Source organism: Thermobia domestica, chromosome 16 (genome assembly GCF_964235325.1).
Source record: "Thermobia domestica chromosome 16, izTheDome1.hap1.1, whole genome shotgun sequence".
In the NCBI taxonomy this organism is placed as follows: Eukaryota; Metazoa; Arthropoda; class Insecta; order Zygentoma; family Lepismatidae; genus Thermobia; species Thermobia domestica.
The window spans coordinates 109,541,082-109,563,971 of NC_137469.1; the positions used below are offsets into that span (position 1 = coordinate 109,541,082).

The window sequence follows — 22,890 nt, forward strand, 5'->3', positions numbered from 1 at the left end:
TTCTGAGGTAAATTGTTTTGGCACAGAGGAAGATCCAGTGATGTCTTTTGTATACTGAGTTGAAGCTGTAGAACAAAATCCACGGTAAAGTGTTAATCATGTACAGTTATAGTTGAGTAACGTCATGAGGTTGAGATTACTCCTCATTTTTACTTAATATTACTACAGTACTGAAGTAGTAGGTAGGAATCAGTAGGTAGTAGTAATTTAAAGGCCCGAAATGATGCGAGGCTGTTGAAGAAAATGCCATTTCCACAAAATACGTTTAGATTGAGTAATAGACATACTATATGATAAATGTTATTATGAGAAAGGAAGATCATCAACATCATTCACCATGTGTAATTGACAACAGATTGCTTCTGAAATATGCTGGCGAATTAGGTTTTACAGTTGTTAGTCATTTCAAGGTCATCTGTTTGATTTTTTAATAATAATAATAATAATAATAATAATAATAATAATAATAATAATAATAATAATAATAATAATAGAAGCTGAGAAGGTACTATTTATGAAAAGGGATGCCAGACGGTATTTGATGGATCAAAACAGCAACGGTATAGTATGACCATTTTTAATATCAACACAAAAATATAGCGCAGACGCCTAATAGAAGAAGGATCTAAAAGAATTAAATTAAAATAGTATCAACTCGAGACTTAGACCTGATTAGGACATTAGTCAGTTAAGATGTTAAGCATAGTTTTTTTCATTCTTATTCTGAGAACGGTAAACATTTTACTATCATATATTTTATTTGTTTTCCTTATGTTGTACCCTACATAATACTACTACTACTATAAGAACGTTAGGTCACTTCGAACCATATATAAAGTTAATGTAAATGGAATGTACACTATGTATTTCCGTCTTTTTTGTTTAGAATTTTGTTTTTCTCACCGTAAATTTTCCGAACACATGCCTACCATAAATTTTTATCTCACATTTTATTAGCCTTGCAGATTCTAGAGATGACCACTTCGGGAATTTTTAGCTTCCGGAATCCGGAAAATAAAATCGGAAAAATCCCGGAATTCGGAATTTTTCATAATTCCGGAAAGTGAAATTTCCGATTCCGGAAAATTTTGGCCATCCCTAGTAGCTTCATGTTTGATAGTAATCCTCCCAGCTTTTCTCCTAGAAGATGAACAGTCACTTTTCGTAGAAGAAGGGTTGGTTGCATACTGCTAAGGAGACTATTAATGCATCCTCGCAATCTAATTGCTATATTCAACAAACTTAAAGAGTTCGTTACCGTACTGAATTCTCTCTCTGCGTATATATATATATATATATATATATATATATATATAGATAGATAGATAGATAGATAGATAGATAGATAGATAGATAGATAGATAGATATAGATATTTATTTATTTAATTTAACAATCACCAGATACAGCTCAGAGGCCATTTTTCACTGGATATTCAACAACAACAATAACAATGGAAAGGATTTGGGAAGGTATCGGCCAGGGTACCATCCCGGTATTTGCCTGGTAGGACTGAGGGAAACCCTGGAAAACCTCAGTCAGGATGGTCGGCAGCAAGATTCGAACCCACGACCTCCCGAATATGAAGCCAACGATCTACCACTTGAGCTACTTCACTCGGTGTGTGATAGATATATATATATATATGTGTGTGTGTGTGTGTTATGCGAATTTTTCAGTTTTGAGCCATCCATTCGATAGAACATCAAAAATTGTCTGGAAGAAGTGCTGGAATATTTTGCGACACCCTTACCTTTCCCGATATGGTTCCGGACCGGCCAAAAAAGTTCCGATTTTGGGAGATTTAAGAAGCCATAATCTCGGGAACCGTAAGTCATAGAAAGCACGCTGGTGAACATTTTGATATCGTTCCCCAGCCAAAAAAGTTCGGATTTCGGGAGATGGAGCCACATCTCGGGAACTGTAAGTCAGAGAGAGATTATATTTTGCGAATTTTTCAATTTTGACCCCTCCATTTTGAGCATATGTCTTCTACATAAAGATAGGCCCCTGACTTCGCGGTGTTGCCGTGACGTATACTCAAAACTTATATTGCATTGTCGTACCTCGTTGGAATTGCTGGAATGTTGTCTTTTCAAAACTTCAAAACATAAAAATTTTCTTTGTACTGTGTAGTAAGAAAAAAATAGAAATTAATGAAAAAGTGCGTATTTTATAGTATTTTTTTGGTAAATCAATGTTTATAGGACTATATCTCGGAAACGAGATCACGTGAAATAATTTCCTGTGCACAATATGTAGGTACATCCATTAACTTTAAGTTGTGAAAAGTTCAATTTTCATCACTTCATACTTTTTGTGTAATTAAAATAAATGTATCGCGCTCCGATCTCCTTTACCGTGGTAGGTAGAGAAACGTACAAAACACATTTCGAAAATTTGGAACTCTAGTGTTTCAAATATTTGAAACTTTTAACAATAATGGTTTAGTTGGTAGAGTTTTTTTAAAATCTTTTTTATATATTTTAAATGAGATACAGGCATGAGGGAGATTAAATTAATTTATAAACTGACTTTCTAAAATATGAATATATTTCTTTAAATGTATTTTCTACAGAAAGAAAAAGTTTAAGAAAAAAAGAAAATGATGCTAAAAGAAGTGAAAACTGAAAGACGTACTCTACATTATGATTAGAATTAGATAAGCGCAATTTCTGACAACTCACGCCGAACAATAAATCATATTCTTTGGCAATTAGATATTACATACTATACGTCAAGATATGTACAATATATGAGGCATTCCGAGTAGTAAGAGAGAACTCAACAAACTTGTTTACTGAAAATGTATCCTGAACGGTCAAAATGATCATCAGTTTACTTTGAAAGTGTATTTTCCAAGGGAAAGAGGAATGACTTGCAGAAACTATACATGCATAGTACGTAGGCGCGAGAATGGGCTGAAATAGAGCAATTTGGTGTTACTTCTCCAAACTCCAAAATCTAATTTTCAAGTGTTCCGATTGTACACAACTTTCTCTGAGTTTTCCTTACTGCCCGGAACGCCTCATACGTAAATATTAATAATGCTGAATATCTGGACGAATCCTATTGAAGAGTACATACAAGTTTATATTGAACTACTCTTCATTTATTTTTTTTTTTTCATTATGTGGGTCGTTTAATGTATGTTTCCCTAAGCTTTAAAAAATATTTTTAAGACACATTTGTACAAACATGTGTAGGTAGGTCCTTCACTTCTTCACATAATCCCCATTGAGCTTCAGGCATTCGTCCCACCGTTGAACCAATTTGTCCAAACCCTTTGAAAAAAATCAGGGATCTGACTATTTAGCACTCTCCTCAATTTCTGCTTTTCTTTATCTGTTTTGAAACGTTTATCATCTGTCGGGAGTGTAATGATGGACAAATGTCTCATTTCCTGTTACAATGTGCATTGCCATCTTGCTGATATAGCATTAAACCTTCAAGACTGCAACCTATTTTCATCTGCCGATTATTGCCACTCAGTTGACGAGGAACTCTTCGTGCATACACTTTGAGTTATTGCAGCTTCCGGTGAATGATATGATGGGCTGTTCCAACAGAAATGTTCAACCTCTCTGAAACTTCGCGCACCTTAATTCGACAGTTTTCTTGAACAAGTTCAACCACCCTGCCAATGTTCTAGCTCAAATAGCCAGAGCCCTGATTTTTTTGCAAGGGGTTTGGACAAATTGGTGCAACAGTGGAATAAATGCCTAAATCTCAACGGGGATTATATGGAGAAGTGAGGAAGAGCCCACCCACACAAGTATGTATTTTACCATACACACGTAAGTTTACAAATTTATCTTATTTTTTTTATTTTTTTATTTTTATTTTTTTTTAGGGAAACTTGCTTACGACCACTCAACCACGAATTTCTCTAGCATTTGATTACTTAACAGTGTTTAATGTTTACGCCATCTTTGTTTTATATTTTCTTCGAAATGAACTAAAATTTTAATGGTTTCATTTTAATGATTTTTTTTTCCAACTCTATTTACCTTGCCAAACTAAATCCATACTTCGTAAAAATGAAATTTTGCTCTACATACATATATTTAATAAGAAAATTTAAGTATATATATATATGTTGCAAATTCGTTTTCAGAAACCAACGGACAATTAGCAAGGATTAAAGAAGAAATTAGTGAAATCAAATAATTTAAGTTCCACCTTGATTAAAGGAAGAAAAATCCCAATATATATCAATGGGCTAAACATACAAAAATGGCGTAGGTAAAAACCGTTATGTATATAAAGTATATCAGTATACTGACTGAAAACTGGTTTCTTGAAAATCACTGTCTGGAACTAATGTTTGGTACCAATGAGTGATCTCATGTAAAAGCACTGTGCTCCAAAGCGTTAAACTCGGACGAAAATTGAGGATAAGACTATTAAATACTCGCTAAAATATATCAAAGGTGGGTTTTAGACTCTTTTAAGTTTCAATAACGAAATCATAAGATGTCCAACTTCACGAGACTGTGATCAGGTTTGAACCTCACTCAAGCTAACGATTGGTAATAATGACACTGAGGTCAAGTTGCATGACGTTTGGACAAAACTTCCACCTCTATCTTTCGAGAATCGATGATAGAACGTTGTTACTGTTGATGCAGTTAAATCATCTCTATTCAAGCACAAAAATGGCTTAATGATAGTAAAATTTGTCTTAAGGTCTAGCTTAAGATTTTAATATAAAACAAGTATCTTCTTAGACAGTTACATACATATTTTTTTCTTTCCTTTTTAAGTTATAACGGAGAAACAGTAATTTATCATAATTTGGACACGACACCGCTTTAGTCCATACAAAATACTAGAAAATAATGTGACCAGTGTTTTCTGAGTTGTTTATTGCTACGTAATTTGATTGCCGTCAATTATGTTTATCATCACACACACAACTGATTTACAGCACATAAAGGCATATGGCCAACCAAATGGCTTTTAGTTGATCATGTGGTCAGCAACTGGCCATATCCCAATTATTCTTATTAAGGGGTTTGATTAAAAAAACTGTCTGTAAATCTGACTGGGGAAACATATGTCTCAGGAACTACTTGATGGATCACCATGGATTTTGGTCATGATTAGAAACTGGATGTTAGGCAAAATGCCTGTTCTTTAATATTTAAGATATGATCAAAAATATCGTTTTGTGGGGGGTTATAGTTTCAATTTAAGTCAGTTTTATTTTGCCTATTTCGCCCATTCCTGCCTAAATAATTGCTTTAGTACTTAATGTTGCCTATTCTATGCATTTTCTTCAAAATAAGACTTTATTGAGGAAAATATATAACTTAGCATTTCAAGAAAGGATTCTGCTTCTTCCGAGAAATAGAAGTGCTGTTTGTAGTGATAAGATGTAAAACTTTCGACTGCTATGTGTACTGATAAAGTGCTGTAAAACTTTGGACTGGTGTATGTACTGATAAAATGTATAAAATTTGGACTGTTATGTGTAGTGATAAAGTGCTGTAGAGAATGTATTTATCAAATATAATGGAATACAAGTCAAGCTTCATTTTTATATCAGGTATGTTTCTATATTTTTTGAACATTATCTATGACTTGAATTTATTTTTGATTATATTGAGCACTTATCTTCATTATTTCGAGTTACATTTTAGTGCCTATTTTACTGCCTACTTTTTAAAAATTTAAGTGCCTATTTTCCAGGTTTTTAATGCCTAAACATCCGGTCTCTAGTCATGATATACAGGGTCAAAAGTTACGAATCGAGCTCACTGATGGAGGTGACATTTAACCCACAAGTGATAGAAATACCAAAAAAAAAAAAAAAAAAAAAAGTTTTAATGTTGCTCACTATAAAACAAAACTGGTGATATTGAGAAACGAGTTTCTACAATCGATTAAACGTCCCAATAATACATTTCATTTTCATCCTCAACTCTCTACTAAAACCGGAAGCAACACAAAGTCACTACAACTTTCTATTTCAATACTGACCTACACAGAGCAAAAACGATCAGAGAAGGCGAAAAAAAATTCTTTAAATTTTAGACCAAAGCTCGATGGCATATAATTCGAATAGCCCTACTTTGTATTGTCGACGAGACGAGTCGATTTTCATAACAAGATACGAGATGAGACGAAGATCTTCAGATAGAATAGATATACACAACAGTACTTTCGCTATCTGTATACGACATTTTTTCGAAACGAGACAGTCCCAAATGTAGACTCGTGGACAACACTACCCCCAATTCCCCTCACAGCGTTAAACAGAGAAAATTCAGTGCCCCACTTGGAATCTAAACTATAACCACCATATAACTGCCATATCAAAGGTTATTGTGAGCGCTGTATCACAGAATTGTTGATGAAATTACGAGAATACACGATGATTATTTTACTTTATACTATCCCTCCCCACTGGTCTAATGGCTAGCGCGTGTATCTCTCGTGCACGGAATCACTGGTTCGATTCCCGAAGGGAAGGAACCACCTCTTACGATAGTTCGGATTCCACCTTAAACTGTAGGTTCGCGTTTCATATAGCCTTGATGCTGAAAGGTATGCTAAACTACAATCTAACCAACCATTTATTTTCCAGTATTTTTGTTGACCTTAACACTAACTACAATTTGGTCATGTCTTTAGTTTCTCTGTTATTCCCAAATATTATTTAAAAAAAAAAAAAAACAGAGAGAGAGAGAATAAACTGAAACATTTTAATCGAAGAATGATTTGTTTGAAGTTTATCAGGTACTCAAATCTGGAATCGTACCATGGTTTCCACAGGAAAGGCGAGAGAATTGTACCAAGATACGAATAAAATCTTACAGGATATTGAGAATGTACGATTTGACATCCATTAAAGACACTATCCGACATTACCAGTTTGTCCTTAAGAACATAATAATAATAATAATAATAATAATAATAATAATAATAATAATAATAATAATAATAATAATAATAAAATCATACTTAATAATGAAATACAAGCGTATTGTTGCTTCAAATATCGGATAGCCTACTTATTTGAAAACACATTATCTTCTTTGTCATCTACTGCAGTTACTGGTATTGTAACTTTCATTACAGCACATCCTGTCGATCGAAATACTAGCCCAAGAATCGACTCAATATGGAATAGACGTTATGAATATATCTACGAAACATCAATTGCAAAGCAATGTATGAGAGTATAGCAACGGGATTTCGTGACGACGCGCACTATATCATGACGATTGAAGGTAATTTCATAAAATTACTCTTTCGTTTTCTTCAATTTGCTTGCCATGATTCTGAAATCTTACATTGGACATTCAAAGAAGTTTAACAATGAACCTAAAAATATATGAAGGAAGACATGAGGCTATACACAACATACTTAGTTACATGTAAATGATTGGTTATTACCGTATGTATGAATATTTCAATGCATAGCCATATTACATAATTTTCTACTCATAAACTTACGCTTCGTAACCAATTTTCACTGTCATACAAATTTAGCAGCGAAATTATGTCCATTTTTAAGGAGATTTCCAGAAAAATCGACATACGAAACCAGTGTAAACCTTTTTATTACTAATTCTCATTTCTACTCTTTCTCTCACATGTTCTGTATTTCTACACCTTTCTATTCCCCGTTAACATTTTATTTCTGGGTTCAAAGGTAGAATAAGAATATCAAGACTTACAGTTAGTGCACAGCCCCCTTTCTAATCACTGATTCAATGTCGAGAGTGAATTTATGCATTTCTGAGAAACTTGTCCTACATTATGCTTTACCCGAAGGCATGTTCCAGCCCAGTGTTTCTCAAACTGTGATTTGTGGATCATAGTCAGCCTCGAGATATCCCCTTGCGCTCCTCTTCGCACGGGAAGAATAGGTTTATGAAAGTATTTGAACCCTTTCTCTCTTTCCTAGGATACACATGAGGATGAATTTTCACTTAAAACGGCATCTGGAGCATCACTATTCATTTCAGTTAACCTCAACTAGATTGAACACTAATATCAGTCGTTTTCGATTACTTTTACATGTCACTCCCTTCTTAGCCCCCCATACCAATGGGGGCTAAACTTGGGCTTAAACGGGATCAGGAGTGTCACTATTGATCTCAGTGATCCCAAAAATTATGTACCGGACACTAATACCAGTGGTTTTGAATTATTTTTACATTTCACCTCCCTCACCCCCTTAACGCAAATGTGCTGAAAAAGTAATGCCAGGATAAACAGTTTATCTAAATTAATGTACCAAAAATAATCAAAATTGGCACAGCGGTGTTAGGCGCCAAACATTGTTAAATTCATTTTTATTTATACAGATACGATCTACAAACGGTAACGTTTTCATAACCATCTAATCGGAAAAATTAGACCGTAAACATTTTCTTTGACTTTTAACACTATCTTGATGACCATCAAAAATGTTTCAATATTTTGACTGGACTGTTGACTCCGTTCCATGTATACTTTTTGAAGTTTTGTTAATATCATAATTAGTGCAGTATCTTTCCTTTTCACTTTATTTTTAGTACTGTTTAAAAGCTAGAAACAATTATATGTCTGGGCCTCCGAAATATCACAAAGAATCTTCATTTAATACAACTAAAAAGAAATCTTAAAGCAGACAAGAAGAGACACGTAACTAGTGCGATGTTTAAAAATTAGTTAATAAAATATATTGGGTGCATGGTGGCTCTGCGGTAGAGCTCTCACCTCTAACACGCAGAGTCGCAGTTTCGATCTTGGTCCATTGCGCCTTTAGTGGTACACAAACACTATGTTCATGAGCTTTTATTAAGTAATTACCAAAAAATAACTGGGTAATGCAAATCTGTAACCAGAAGAACTGTGTTCAAATCGCTGCTAATCTGACGATCAAATTTTTCTGAGTTTTTCAACATTTCTTCATTATTTACTTACAATTACCATGGTTAAGCTTAACAACATTCCCGCCGCAAGTTGAATAGAAAGTTCCATACTATAATATCAAAACTGACGAAGTCAGACTCCTTAAAACATACATTGAAACAGAAATCTGGTTCGAATCCCGGTCAGATCATTATGCACGTTACTGGCTTAAATAGTTTCTTCAGAAACAATAATAAATATAAAATGAAAACCAAACTGAAAATCCTTCTCAAATTAAAGAAGACGCTAAACGGTTATCTGACTCGATACAGCAGTTGAATACCACACACGCAGACTATTATGAATGGAAATCATGCACACAAAAGTTACATGTGCTTGGCGAATAAGGTTTCGATTGTGGATCATGTAGTCCACTATCAAAGAACGTATAATACAAGTAACGTAAGCTTTGCAATATATTGACTAAATATATACAACATCTTTGTGTTTTAATTATAACAAATTAAAAATAATACAAGAGCCGATCATTCATTCTTACCGTAGTTATTTTTTCTTGGTTCTTCTGCTAGATGAACGAATCCCGTGTCCTCGTGCCGCAAATCAATATTTCCACCCTTCCCTGAAGTCAAAGAATTCCTTGCTCCGAATATTCCAACAACATATTCCAGCACATATGCATATATACATACACACGCACAGATCTCTCCTTCTCCCTCTTGAAAGCTAGCACCAAAAGAGAAACAGCCAAGCAGACACTCCGAAGCTAATCACACACACACGCTACACACCCATCACCAACCGCCTACCGCTTGCTCTCGTGCACTACTGACATTCCCGAGGCAGCAGCAGAGTTTGCGTTTTCGTTCGTTCTTCATCGGGAGCAAGCTAGTCAATGTGACGCAGTGTTGCCATGTGCTGTCTCCACACCTGTCTCACATTACGTTACTCTCACAACATGTATTCAATACAAACCGCAAGGATTCAGTTTACAGCAGACAAAGATTCGATTTTTCACATGTGCACCTACCCCGCTTCCTGGCACATCCACTCGAATTACTATATGGGGGTCGCACAATCTTAGTGACCTCACATCCCTCAATCCATGGATCGAATCTCGGGAGTGCAGATGAGTGGTTCTACACCTAACAACAGAGTATACTGAAAAGCATCGACGAGAGTAATTTAACTCTAGTATTCAGAGTTGAACGTTCGATCCTGCCAGGGTGATGTCACCACCTTCTGTGCATCATCTCTTTTGAAGTTTTTTTTTTTTTTTTTTTTTTGAGTTCTCTTATTACTGCCTCACAATTATATGCTTACGGCTGATCGTTAAATTTTGTTGCTATTTTCACATATTGCAAAATATTAAAACTTTACAACGTAACGTTTTAGGAACACGTGATGTATGGTTTTAGATTATAGCATACTATAACCGCTAAAAAGAGCGATTTTAAGACTATAGAACCAAAATCTTACGATGATTTAAGATCATAGAGTGTGTTATAAGTACGAAAAAGTTCAGGGATTTTTAATCATAGCATGTTGTAAGTACTACAAAGTTAGAGCAATTTTCGGTTATCAGCATTTTGTAAAAACTGAAAAGTTATCATTGTAAAATTTTAATATTATCCGACTGTTTTTGCATATTTCAAGTTACGTGAATAGTTCAATAACATACTTATCCTCAACAGATTACAGGCTGCAGTAAAACAGTAGCTTGACCTTTTGTATTGAGCTGCTGAAGGTGGAAAATACCTTCCTTCCACTTTACCATTTCCGATTGCTTTCAATCTTCTAGGAGAATTAAAGATTCTTTTTTTTTTTTTTTTTTTAGGCAGTAATGTAAAATAATAATAATCAGTTGTAGGTTATTAATCGATGTTGTTATTTCCCAACTCGGAGCTCCTGAGTTCGAATCCCGTGGACGCCCTTCCGAGTTGGTTTGTTGTAGTTTAGTATCCCATTTCACCATTGAGGCTACCTCTTCAGTCCGTGTGTACCTCTGGTTTTTATTTTTTTGTTTCTATTCTAAGGCCTGCATCGTAGTAGAAACTGCTTTGTAGCCTTTGTGTACTTCCTACCTGTGTTTATTACTAATCTTGTTTATTAGATGGCATCAACAATCATCATACTTCAAGCAATAGTTACAAAAAGAAAATGTGAACCGTTTAGTACCAGGACCCTAACAGTATAAGATGTGCTAGGCATGTGTCATTTAGGTGTCCCAGCTACAAAATTTAGGTACCCGACACTTGGCACATATGATATTCATGAGCATCATGATATGAAGTATGTACTTCAGGTACCTATAGTTTTAGGCACTTGTTACACCTAATGAATATTTGCAACTATGCACCACAAATATAGCATTTACATACCTAGCTTAGTTTCGCACTCTAACAGTCATTTGTTTTTATGTCGTCACTTGGGACATATATATGTCATGTTCTAGGTACGTCCTTTAGGTACATTTTGTTTCAGATACCCCAACAGCACACAAGATGTGCTAGGGATTCGCAATTTAGGTGTTCTAAATTCATCTCCCACATTTGATGCATTTTTTTGCTTCTTTTTCTAAGCGAATGTGTACTAGAAGCAACAATCGCATCAACTTCATTAGATGGCAACTTTCGCCGATCATTTGAAAGTGAATATGGAAGAACCATGAAATAAAGTAAATAGACACTCGTCAATTTGTTATAAAATTACATGGCGAGCAGATTTTATCTGATCCCAAACGGTTATAGTCGAATATATGCGGTTAATGGAGCACTCTGATTAGCCAAATGCAAAAGACCTTAATAATTGATCTCTCTACAAGCAACGTTCTTCTCATTGCCTCTATGGCCAAGTCGGAAGAGTACGCGGCTAGTAATCCAAAGGTTGGTGGTTCGCGCACACCCTAGGCTAGTCCTACATTTTTTTTTTTACTTGTTTTAAGTGTTGTTTAGACTCACCTTAATGTAAACACATTACGCATATAGGCGATTTAACATATTTTGGGGGAGTAATTTTGTGGTTCATTGACACTTACGGCATGGGGTACATGCTAGGCACGTTCCCCAGGTACATATCAGGCATGTGTCTAGGGGCGGACATAGACTGTGACTATCACTTCCATCCATGTGATTTCTTCCTCAACTGGACACATTCCCATGTACCTGAGGGAACATGATAGGCATATGCCTGCTATGTAATTGTGCTGTTAGGGGACTGAAGAGGTTACGGTGGAATCCGAACCACAGTAACGCTTTCAAACTTCAAGGATATCCCACCGGGAATTGAACCCAGGCTCTGGGAACCAAATGAGCGAGAACTAGCCACCAGGTTAGCGGGAAGAGCTCCATTCTGACTGAAGTATTTTCAGAAGCGAATGTTATCTTGGTATCATTTAATATACGTAAGCTCTGACCGTCTCTTGGGGTCGTGGTGGCTCAGTGCTAGAGCGTTCACCTCTGGTACATGGGGTCCTTAGTTCGCACCAAGTGAGCTTTGTGGTAAACAAACACTGTGTGCCTGGGTTTTCTCGGGGTTGTTCCGTTTCCTCCCACTTTCTTCATTCCACCATTTCATTCATTTCTCATCATTACCGTCTCCTTTAGCTTAGCCGGCATAATCGTGGGATATAAAACTTAAAGATTTTTTTCTGGCCATCTCCCTTCCCAACTGTTTGTTGATTTTATATATTGCGGGTAAATTAGTCTTGCAGGTTGTATTTGGAAATTCATTAATAAAATACATAAATAAACAAAATATGTATAAACATTTTAAAAATTACATGATTTTGTTTAAAAGTGAGCACTGATTTCTCTTCTTTCACTTCTGGTCACAATAATCTAGACTGACTTTTAGAGACGGAGTCTGAAGAAATGACCCTAAATGCTTACGAATTCCCTTTAAGTGGGCTCATTTTACCTGCATTTTTGCCATCGTCAGGGGTGAAAATTGAATGATAATATGGCAGTATGTATATGAAAATGTCGTTGTAGATAAACAAAATAGCTATAATACAGGAACTGACGGTAATTTAAAGTAATTTCAAATCACAAATTTTGATACATTATTTACATTTTTAATCTCGAACGATTAGCAAAGCGACAGAAGTAGGGGCAAATAGACTACAATGATTAACCATTTGCTCCACGCGATTTACTAATTGTTTCATTGCGTATTAAAGTGTCTTCGAAACATACCTTTGTCAGGTTACTTTCCTTGGAGCGAAAATTAAGGAGCAATTTATGAAGACATCCATCGAAACCAGCACAGTAAAACCAAAAATATTTGAAAACATTCTGCTGTTTTCTGGTGTGACATGTGATTCATCTAATCCGTCTTTTGCATTAGAGGTTGGGAGGAAACTGATCTTTGTTTCTAAAAAAGGTTGAAAAGGAGGGGTGGCGAAAAGGGCCAAAATCGGCCCCCTTGATTTTTCAATTCATTTATACTATAATGGTAGTACTAGAGCAGATATGTATGAAAAACAGAATGTTAACCAAATATATTTTGCAATTAAGGTTTTACACAGCACCGTTTGTTAACAAAAATGCACAATCGTATTATATTGTAGGTAACATGGACAAGAAACTAACATTACTGATGAAAACGAAACAAAATTAATATTAAAAAGACAAAATGTTTTACTTTTTTTGTGTTGTCAAAACACTATTTGTGGTATCCCCTATTAGAACTTCGTGATATAGGCCTACTACAGAATGACAATATCACAATAGTCATTTTATTAGTTTGTTCTTCACAGACCACTCAGTGCCGTAACACAGCATGTAGGAGAGACACACGGTTCTATTTTCACTTTCCTGTCAATCTGAGTCTACTGGTTTGTCATCATCAGCATCTTCGTCATCAGACCAGCCAACTGCAGCATCTTGTATAAAATCTTGATAATGTGCGGAGTGTCTTTCTTGTTGGTGATGAAGGTGTCGATATAACCAAGAAACCACAACACAGAAGCAATGTGAGCACAGCATCCAACAACACGTGCTCCAACTTTACACTGGCAATACCAAGATCTAACTGTAGCTATATTATACTGCATCCATAGAGTGTGTATCTTGGATGATGTGTGTCGGCTCTGAATTAAAACTCTTATTAAATCTGAACATTCTCTGTGTGAGAACAACTTGTAAAGGCCTAGTTCATCTGTATGTTCAGCTGTATAAGAGGTCGCCTGTTTCAGCTGATATATGCCCAAGGTCAGTTTTCTAAGTTCTTCAAGTGTTAAACGAGGGAAGTCGGTCAAAGTGTCAGTAGTCATTTTTTGCCAAATAACCCTTTTTCTTAACCACTTTTCTGCAGTGACGCTGTATTGCAACTCATTGGGATGGCAGTGCAATGCTAACATTCTTTCTCCAATTATTTTTGCACTTTCATCATCTTCCATTATTCGAGGAGGCCTAAATGCATTGCAGATGCTACTTACAATTTTGACATAGTCTCCTATGTATGGCACTTGAGAATTGTGCATGACGTTGGCTAGTGCTTGAAAAGTTTTTAGTAAACCATTTGAGGCTTCTACTACCCATCTCACTGATGTAACTAATCTCGACTCATTAGCCTCTTGCGTAGTATGTTGACTTTGTTTCTGCAGGAAACGTTTCATCTTTACTATTAGATTCAAGTCTTCCAAAAGATTCACACTGTCTCTGAATCCTCTATCTACGATGATGACATCATCCTCATTAAGCCAACGTCTTAAACCCTCTGCTTGTTGTCGCATATGCGCTGTGATAATAGAGGCATCGTTGTTCTTCCCATCTGCAAAATATGGGCCTAAGACATCCAAAATGTACCCTGTGGTTCTAACAATCAACATGGGTTTAACCAGGGGTCTACCTTTATGGATTGAATATGTCCTCCTCTGAAACTAATAGTTCGAGCTCTTCTCTATATAAATGTAAGTTCCATCCACAACTATTACAGCTTTATACTCTCCTTGTGTGAAGATGGTCTTCCCAAATGCTCTGGTGTGTTTCTGAATAAAATCATCTCTAGTAATATGATTGAAACCGAGATGTTTCGGAAGGAGTTCAGAAATGAGAGCCTTACGAACAGTGTGAACACATCGTTTTATGACATCTTTTGATAAGGCAAAAATTGTAGATAGGATATTATAGGACAAACCACAGCGAAGTTTGGTTAAAAATACCGCTAAACTAGTTTGGGCACTTCTGTTGACAGTGTGTTTCACGTGACTACTTATGCTTTCAAGAACATTGAACTGCTCAATTGTGGTCCCGGTTAGTCTCCAATAGTCATTATTCAAAACATCAGGAGTGTCAAAGTCTTATCCCTTCTTAGATGCAATGTTACGCAGTCCTTCAATCAGATCTTTTATTTCGGTTTTGTTGAAATTGGTCTGATCACACATTTTCGCGATCACTTCATTACTTCTGAGAAAATCAACTACTAAATGCCGTGAGCAACACCGCACTCCTTTAGGAATAATAACACCTTTTTCAACAAAGAACTTGCACCGAGCTCTTGGAGTTATAAGTCTAAGGTTTTTGTCACTGTTGCAAATGATGCATTTTTTATGCGTATTAGAAGTCCGACCCAAATCAAGGCAAATGTTTTTTGATGACTCAGGACGAGACGTAAGTATTTCCTGCGATGCGGCAGTAGGCATCTCTTGTGCTGCGGCAGATGTCGATGCGGACGGAGTTTGCGAGGAGCGGTCCTCCGAACGCGAACGTAATCTGCTTCATCGTTTGTTCTTGTATCTCTCAGTGTAACACTTGCCACAAACTCTCGTATTAACCACCAAATGTTTGTTTTTCTGTTTCAAATACTCTAATATTTCCAAGTTGCGTAACACTTTTAAAGCACGTAATGCCTTTCGAGATCCACAACAATCACAATTGTACTGTTTAGGCATCTTCGAACAACTGTTCTTTACACTAAACAACACGAAACATTCCCATCCGACCTTCACTCGACATACAACAGCACGACCTGGAAGCAAAGCTGTTACTGAGTAGTTACGATACAGAGTGGCTTTTCAGCTGTGTTCTCAGTGTGCTGTAGTGGTTGTGGGGGGAAGGGGATGGGTTTCATTTTCACTATGAGCGCTGTGGATTACTGTGGCCATTTTTACAAATGTTAACGCTTGTCCACTCCTACACAACATACTTAAAAATCATTTTCGTACTCCGTTGCGCTATATACGTAATAACCAGGGGCGGATCCAGAGGGGGGCGATCGGGGCGATCGCCCCCCCCCACAAGAGGAAACTTTCTTATTTTATATATAAATAAACCCATCCATAACAAGTTTGGAGCTCTTAAAAGTAGCAGTATTACCGCCGACCGCCCCCCCAGAAGTCCGTCCTGGATCCGCCCCTGGTAATAACCTAGTAAATGTCGAAAAACAACCCCTTTTCAAGAATTTTCTTGCAACAAGCTTCCTTCCACAAATATTTTCCTATAAACTACTCTGCACTGTATGAAAATGCTTATTATTTTTTGACGTTTTATATCTTATAGATTGCTCATATAGGTCAAATTCAGTCCGTACCGCTACTTTAAAAACGACCCCTCGCGGGGCCGATTTTGGCCCTTTTCGCCACCCCTCCTTTCAAGAAACAAAGTAAAATAACATTTTATTGTAATGCCAGTATTACAAACTAGCAGAAAATAAACCAAAACCTTAATAAATTTTGCTGCGCATAAAGCGACGTACTTTTCTCTTTTCTTTCGTCTCTTCAAGCTGGGTTCTTTAAACGATATATATATATATATATATAATTCGTCTCTTTTTCCTTTTCCGCTCGACCGAGCTAGCCCTCTCCATTCTACTCCACACTCACATTTCGAATGCTTCCAGTCACTTTACATCATTTTTGTTATGTCCATGTTTCAGCCCATATTATATCCACACCAAGTATTTTATGAGTCTTTATCTAAACTCTTTATACAAGCTCCTACAAAACACTTTTCTTCCTCCTAAAGGCTTCTCACGCCTTTATTTCATGTTCGCACTTCATTTCATCACTAACTATACTACGAAGGCATCGAATGCTATCACCCGTTCTATTTTCTCCCCTCATCCTACCTATATATCTGACACCGACCCCTTCGTGCCAAGTACCTTGATTTTTGTCTTTCGTATCTATCATTTATTTCTATCCCATATTTCATAGTCCTTCCACAAGTTTTCTAACATTTTACTGATTTTTCTTTTCAGATTCTGCAACAAGTGCCAAATCATTTGCAAACCGTAAACACTTAACCATTCTACCTACTACCGAAATGCACTATCTTTCACTTCATTATGTAGGCTACCTTTCACTATCTCTTCTCGGTAAATATTAAATAATGTTGGCAAGAGACAGCATCGCTGTCGAACTCCTCTTCCTACCGCACTCTTCTGTTATTTCCTCTCTTATTCTAACACTTACTTATTGGTTCACATCTAAGTTTCTTATAAGTCTAAGATCTTTCCATTCCAACCCGACCTTCTTTAGAATTATAACAATTCCAATCCATGTGGTCAAAAGCCTTTTCTAGATCAGTAAACACAATATACACTTCTTTTCCTTTTTCTATAAACCTTTCGCCGATCACCCTCAATAATTTAATTCCATCTCTTAATCGCATCTTTTCAACAAAAAATATTTCTTACTTCCTCGGTTTTCAACTTTTCAGTATTCAACATCTTATTGTTTGCTTTTTCTACCTACATTTTACAGCTGAATATCCACTTCGGCCAGCACAAGATTCTGAGCAGAGAAAATGTCGCTCCGGGAAGTCTTCGCGCTCTTCACCGTATTCCGATACCTGTCCTTAATCATAACATAGTCTATTTGATATTTTCGACTTGCGTACGACACTATCTTCCTATTTTTCTGCTGCAACTGCATTCCAATCTTCCATTACAATTACGCGTGCACCCCTCTTCTCCCCGTCTATACAAAACTTTCCTTTGCATTTTTTATTAAACCAAACATATGTTATATACTATTTTTTTAGCGAAGAAATAGTATTACTCCCCAATTTGCTTCATTACGACATTTGATTGTCAGCTATGTCAGTGCTACTCAAATTAAACTATTAATGACAATTTGTGTCGAGGTAAGAACTATTACCATAACAATCATTTGTGAACACGGTCAATTCAATAATGACAAAATTTTTATTATTATAAAGAAAAAACGTCTTAGTGTGTCAGTCACGCTCCTAATAGTTCAAGCAATTACTATTTGTCGCTAACTGCACTGCCTCCTACGTAACATCAAGAGTTGCCTCTAGCGTGGAGACCATTTACAGACGAGCTGAGAGCTCTTGGGAAAACAATAAGAACTAATAATAACATAATTGATGTATAAAGAATAGGTTAATAATAACGAAATATTAGTTTGTCTGGGAGATAAGAATGCACACGAATTTAAACGAAATTGGACCAGTTGATTGTAAATTTAAACCCAAACAAACAGAGAATCCAACTTGAACACAATAATGTAATAATTCAAAGTGTGCTCGCCTCACGTTCAATTTCAGTATCTTCAAACTTCACTCGGAGATTTCCTCACATTTTCTCGCTTATATTAGGTGAATGTAATTGGAATTCCTTAACAAACTGATGAATTTGTTTTCCTCTCATTTCAAAATCCACCATTTTATTCTTCGACTTCCAAGAAAATGCCACTTCGCCCGAAGATCACAGTTATTAAACATGTCAAATGTTTGGAGTTTTGTGTCCCGTTCAGCACCGAGGTCATATGAGACGGGCAACCGCACATGTATGCTCCTACAGAGAATCTAACCCAAATCTCACTAAATATATAGTCACTGTGACAATTCATCAAGTAATTAGGTAAGAGTTACAGGTTTCTTTATACATAAGCTTGTTTTAAGTTAATGGTGATGAATTCGATTGTAGGAAGCAGTACAGGTGAACACGCCCAAGAAGATATTGTGATTAGTTCGAAAGTGCTGTGTATTGACTTCAAGAGACGATGGCTGTAGTGTGTGATAGGTCACAGGGCAGGGTTGGACCCACCTGAAAAAAACCCACTTGGGTTTTTCAGCTTTTCGTTAGTATATTATTGGTACAACTAAGGTGATCACATTGAAAGTGATTTTTATCAGATTTTGGACTTTCCTTGGGCGAATTAGTTGCTTTCACGTTAAGATATACAACATTCAACGTAAGACCTTTATAAAGTTCTGAATGCACTGAATGGATAACAAAAGAAGCCGTACCTTAGACGGAGATAATTATAGAACAAATAAATGTATGGATTGTGCTTATAGCCTATTTGAAGTAAAATATGCAATTTTATATTTTAGAAAATACTTTCCGTGAATAGTGTGCTCGCCCACTCGGCGACGCCGAAGGATGTTATCCCTCATACGTCTGATGGGTTTAGGGACCAGGAGCTGGTACTGCTAGTAAATATGTAGTGTATTAATAAAACTATTAGTATTATTTTTTATTACTTTTGATGGTAACACAAATATTCTTCAGTAAAGTTTGGTTTTCTAACAACAGCTTAGTTCAGTTATTTATTGCTACTTTTCAAATAAGCATTCTGTAGAATCAACATCAGCAATAGCGTAAACATTTTTGTCAAATTTAAGAAGCTTAATGCTCGGAGTTTCGAACAGTATGTAACGCTTACTATTTCAAGTGCTGAATTCAAACTTCCGTACTAGTGGAAGTTTCGATGTACAGTAAAGAAAGCTTGCATTTTCGATGATAATAATAATAATAATAATAATAATAATAATAATAATAATAATAATAATAATAATAATAATAATAATAATAATAATAATAAACCTTCGTCGCGAAAGAAGTGCTCGGGAAATTCCCGCAATTGAACGCACAAAGCATTGGAACTGAATACTTCAACAATAAAACTATTTGAAAAAAATGAAATGAAATCTTTCAGTTTTACGTCCCACAGTTATGCCAGTTAGGCTAAAGGAGACGTCATTATGAGAAACGAATGAAATAGTGGAATGGAGAAAGCGGGGGAACCCACGAGCATGATGTTTGTCCACCACGTAGTCCATACGGCGAGAGCTGGGATCGAACCAGGGACCCCAAGCAGCGGAGGTGAACGCTCTACCACTGAGCCACCGCGCCCCTAATAAAACTTTTTATTTTACGCTGTAAGATATTTAAGACATATTGTAGCATTTACTTTATGAAATATGAATTATACAGGGTGTTTCAAAACAACACCGACAACGTTTGGGAGATGATTCCTGACACCTATCTTCGTGTCAGGAATCACCTCCCATGTGTTGTTCTGAAACACCCTGCATATTTGTTAATTCTTTTAAATTAATTTTCTGGGAGAACGGTCTCGCAACAAGTGCTCGGGATATTCCCGTAATTGAACGCACAAAATATCGAAAGTGAACTTCAACAATAAAACCATTTATTTTACGCTAGAAAATATTTAATTTTATTTAAGACACCTTAAAACATTTATTTTATAAAACATGAGTTATAGATTTGTTTTAAATTAATATATTTGGTGTTCATATTTGGCGAATGTCACTGAGGCTATTGGGATGATTCGACCTACATTTGTTCGTTCGTCTGCCTGTACCACACATACAGAGGGGTACCACTTTCCGTCTTTTAAGTTTAAATTTTCAGGGTACAAGCACGAGACACACTAAATTTCCTGTACAGATTTTGGCGGCATACCAACGTAAAATTTTAAAATGGCGGCCATTTTTTCAAAATACCGGTATCCACGTCGCAATTTTCGTTTTTTTTTAAGTTAAATTTTCAGAGTAGAAGCACAAGACACTCGAAATTTGCTGTGTATATATATTTTGGCGGCGATCCAACGTAAAATTTCAAAATGACGGTCATTTTTCAAAACAGCAGTGAACAGAAAATTGTTGCAAGTTGTGACAATGATAATCTTGAAATATAAATCACATTTTAACACTTTTACCCCAAAGGCATTGAAACTTTGAAAAAAAACCCAAATAAACCCGAGAAAACCTAATTAAACCCGAAAATGCCCATATGGGCCCAGGTGGGTTGGGCTTTTTCTTTTTAAGAAAAAAAACGTGTTTTTTTAAACCCTGTCACAGGGCTCCGAAAGTTACGGCCTTTTGGGACAGTTAAATTTGTGCTGTTTCTGACATTGGTTAGCCAAGTAAACAACGTATGATAAATGATTTTCGTGTCAAAGAATGGGATCAACTTTGTGTTGAGTCGTAACAAAACGGGCACTCCTGACACTGCTGACCCCCTCCAGTACTGGACATCGTACTTATCGGAGACACTGTCGTATTCCCGATATGTATATGCTCGCCTTAGTCAATAGTGATGCAAAATGTAAAGTGATCGTCTGTGATGTAAGAGTGGTTGTTCAGTTTTAAAATTAAAAGATTTAAACATACTGTTAACCATGCTTTTCTTTCTTTCTTTTCTTTTCTTTCTTTCTTTCTTTTTTTTTTCGTGTGGAAAGTTTTCTGTCTAGAGTAAGATTTAATTTAACGACTTGGAAAATTTATGATTGGAAAGTATATAAACTATCGTGAAATCATACTGCTTCTGAAGTGACACAAAAAAGTTTGGTAAGGATCCTAGAATAGAGTTTTCATAAAACAATCAATATAAAAGTAATACAGAGAAACAATGAACTCGTTCAAAATACTAGATAGAATGGTGCTCATTTAATAGTTTTATTTATCTATTTATTTAGATAAGCATGAACTTGCACTCCTCAGGCACGAAGAATTCCACGACTTCAGTGATCGCGACAACTACATCGAACTAGCAAATTTCATTAGGAAATATAATGATAGGAGATCAGGAGTCAGACTAAATTGGCACTTTGGACATTCTCCAGTGTCTTCTGGATTATCCAAGTGATATTCGGAACAATTTAATTCATTGTATTTCGTAGAGATATTTGTCTGAAATTTAAGAAACAACCCTGTAGCTATTATAATAAATGACATCCTGTAGGGAGACCCGAATTCGATTCCCATGGGAGCTCATGCGGTTTGGATCCCACGTTAACCTCTTGGTCCATGTCTCATACAGCCTCGGTGCTGAAGGGACGCTAAATTAAATCAATCAATCATGAACATAACGAACAAATTGCCAAAATTCCACAGTACTGTAATAGCAGTACATGGGAACTGTAACATTTATTAACTTTTTTTTTTTATTTATTTATTTACTGATTTCAGCAGTGACCGCTTCGATCTGCAAAGCTTGCCAATATACGGAAAAGTTGGTTACGCACACTTACGATTACAGACTAGAATCAGAGCTCAACATAAAAGTGAACTGGGGTTTGTATACTGGTATGCGCATAAAATGGCAAGAGGAGACGTTTCTAGAAGAATTATAAGAGAAAACATCAGACAGGGCTCTGTACAAAAAAAAAAAAGTAGATTTTTCAGTTTAACGTCTCACGATTATGCCCTTTAGGCTAAAGGAGATGGATGATTAATGAAAGAGGAAGATTGTGGAAGTAAACTGTCAGTGCCAACGGAACCAGGTACGTCAAAGGCGCACGCGACAGTCACTAGACTAAAAGAAAAGGCTTTAATAAAATAAGAAATTGTTTTGATACAACTTTGTTACATGCTTACAGTAAGAAGTCTATGACCGAAAACCTTCTCACTACAGCAGAAAAAAAAAAAAAAAACTGAAAATCTGCCTGAATAGGAAAAATTCTTACTACCAAATAATTTAGATATATGAAGGTCTATGGGAAAAAAGAAGGAATGCCACAAAACTGCATTTTCGAGAAAACGGCGTTTTAATATTGAAAACCGCGTAAAAAGAATATGGTTAGTTAAATCTTTTGCCCCTTTTTACATGGACATTTCTACATCTACGTATGCATGACATACACAGTCAAATAGTACCAAGAGTCACCAACAGATAGGACAAAGCACCTGATAAAGCACATATATGGACATTCCTAAAGGAGAGATTTTCTGATTTTAATAAAATTTACTTTATTGCCCTACTTAAGCCAAAAAGTTCGCTCACTTTTCGTCCTCATTCCTTG

At 36.0% G+C, this 22,890-nt stretch overlaps 1 protein-coding gene across 5 annotated transcripts in view; it reads right to left on the reverse strand.

The window, feature by feature from the left end:
- Positions 1-22,890, reverse strand: part of RhoGAP93B (MyTH4 and RhoGAP_KIAA1688 domain-containing protein RhoGAP93B) — a 338,924-nt gene that overhangs the window by 289,072 nt on the left and 26,962 nt on the right. The window contains exon 1 of one of the 5 annotated variants that reach the window (XM_081742930.1): positions 9,409-9,711. The exons of the other annotated variants lie outside the window; for them this stretch is intronic. The gene's annotated coding sequence lies outside the window, so the exon portion shown is untranslated. Of the gene's footprint in view, positions 1-9,408; positions 9,712-22,890 lie in introns of those variants that run through there. 5 annotated transcript variants of the gene reach the window in all.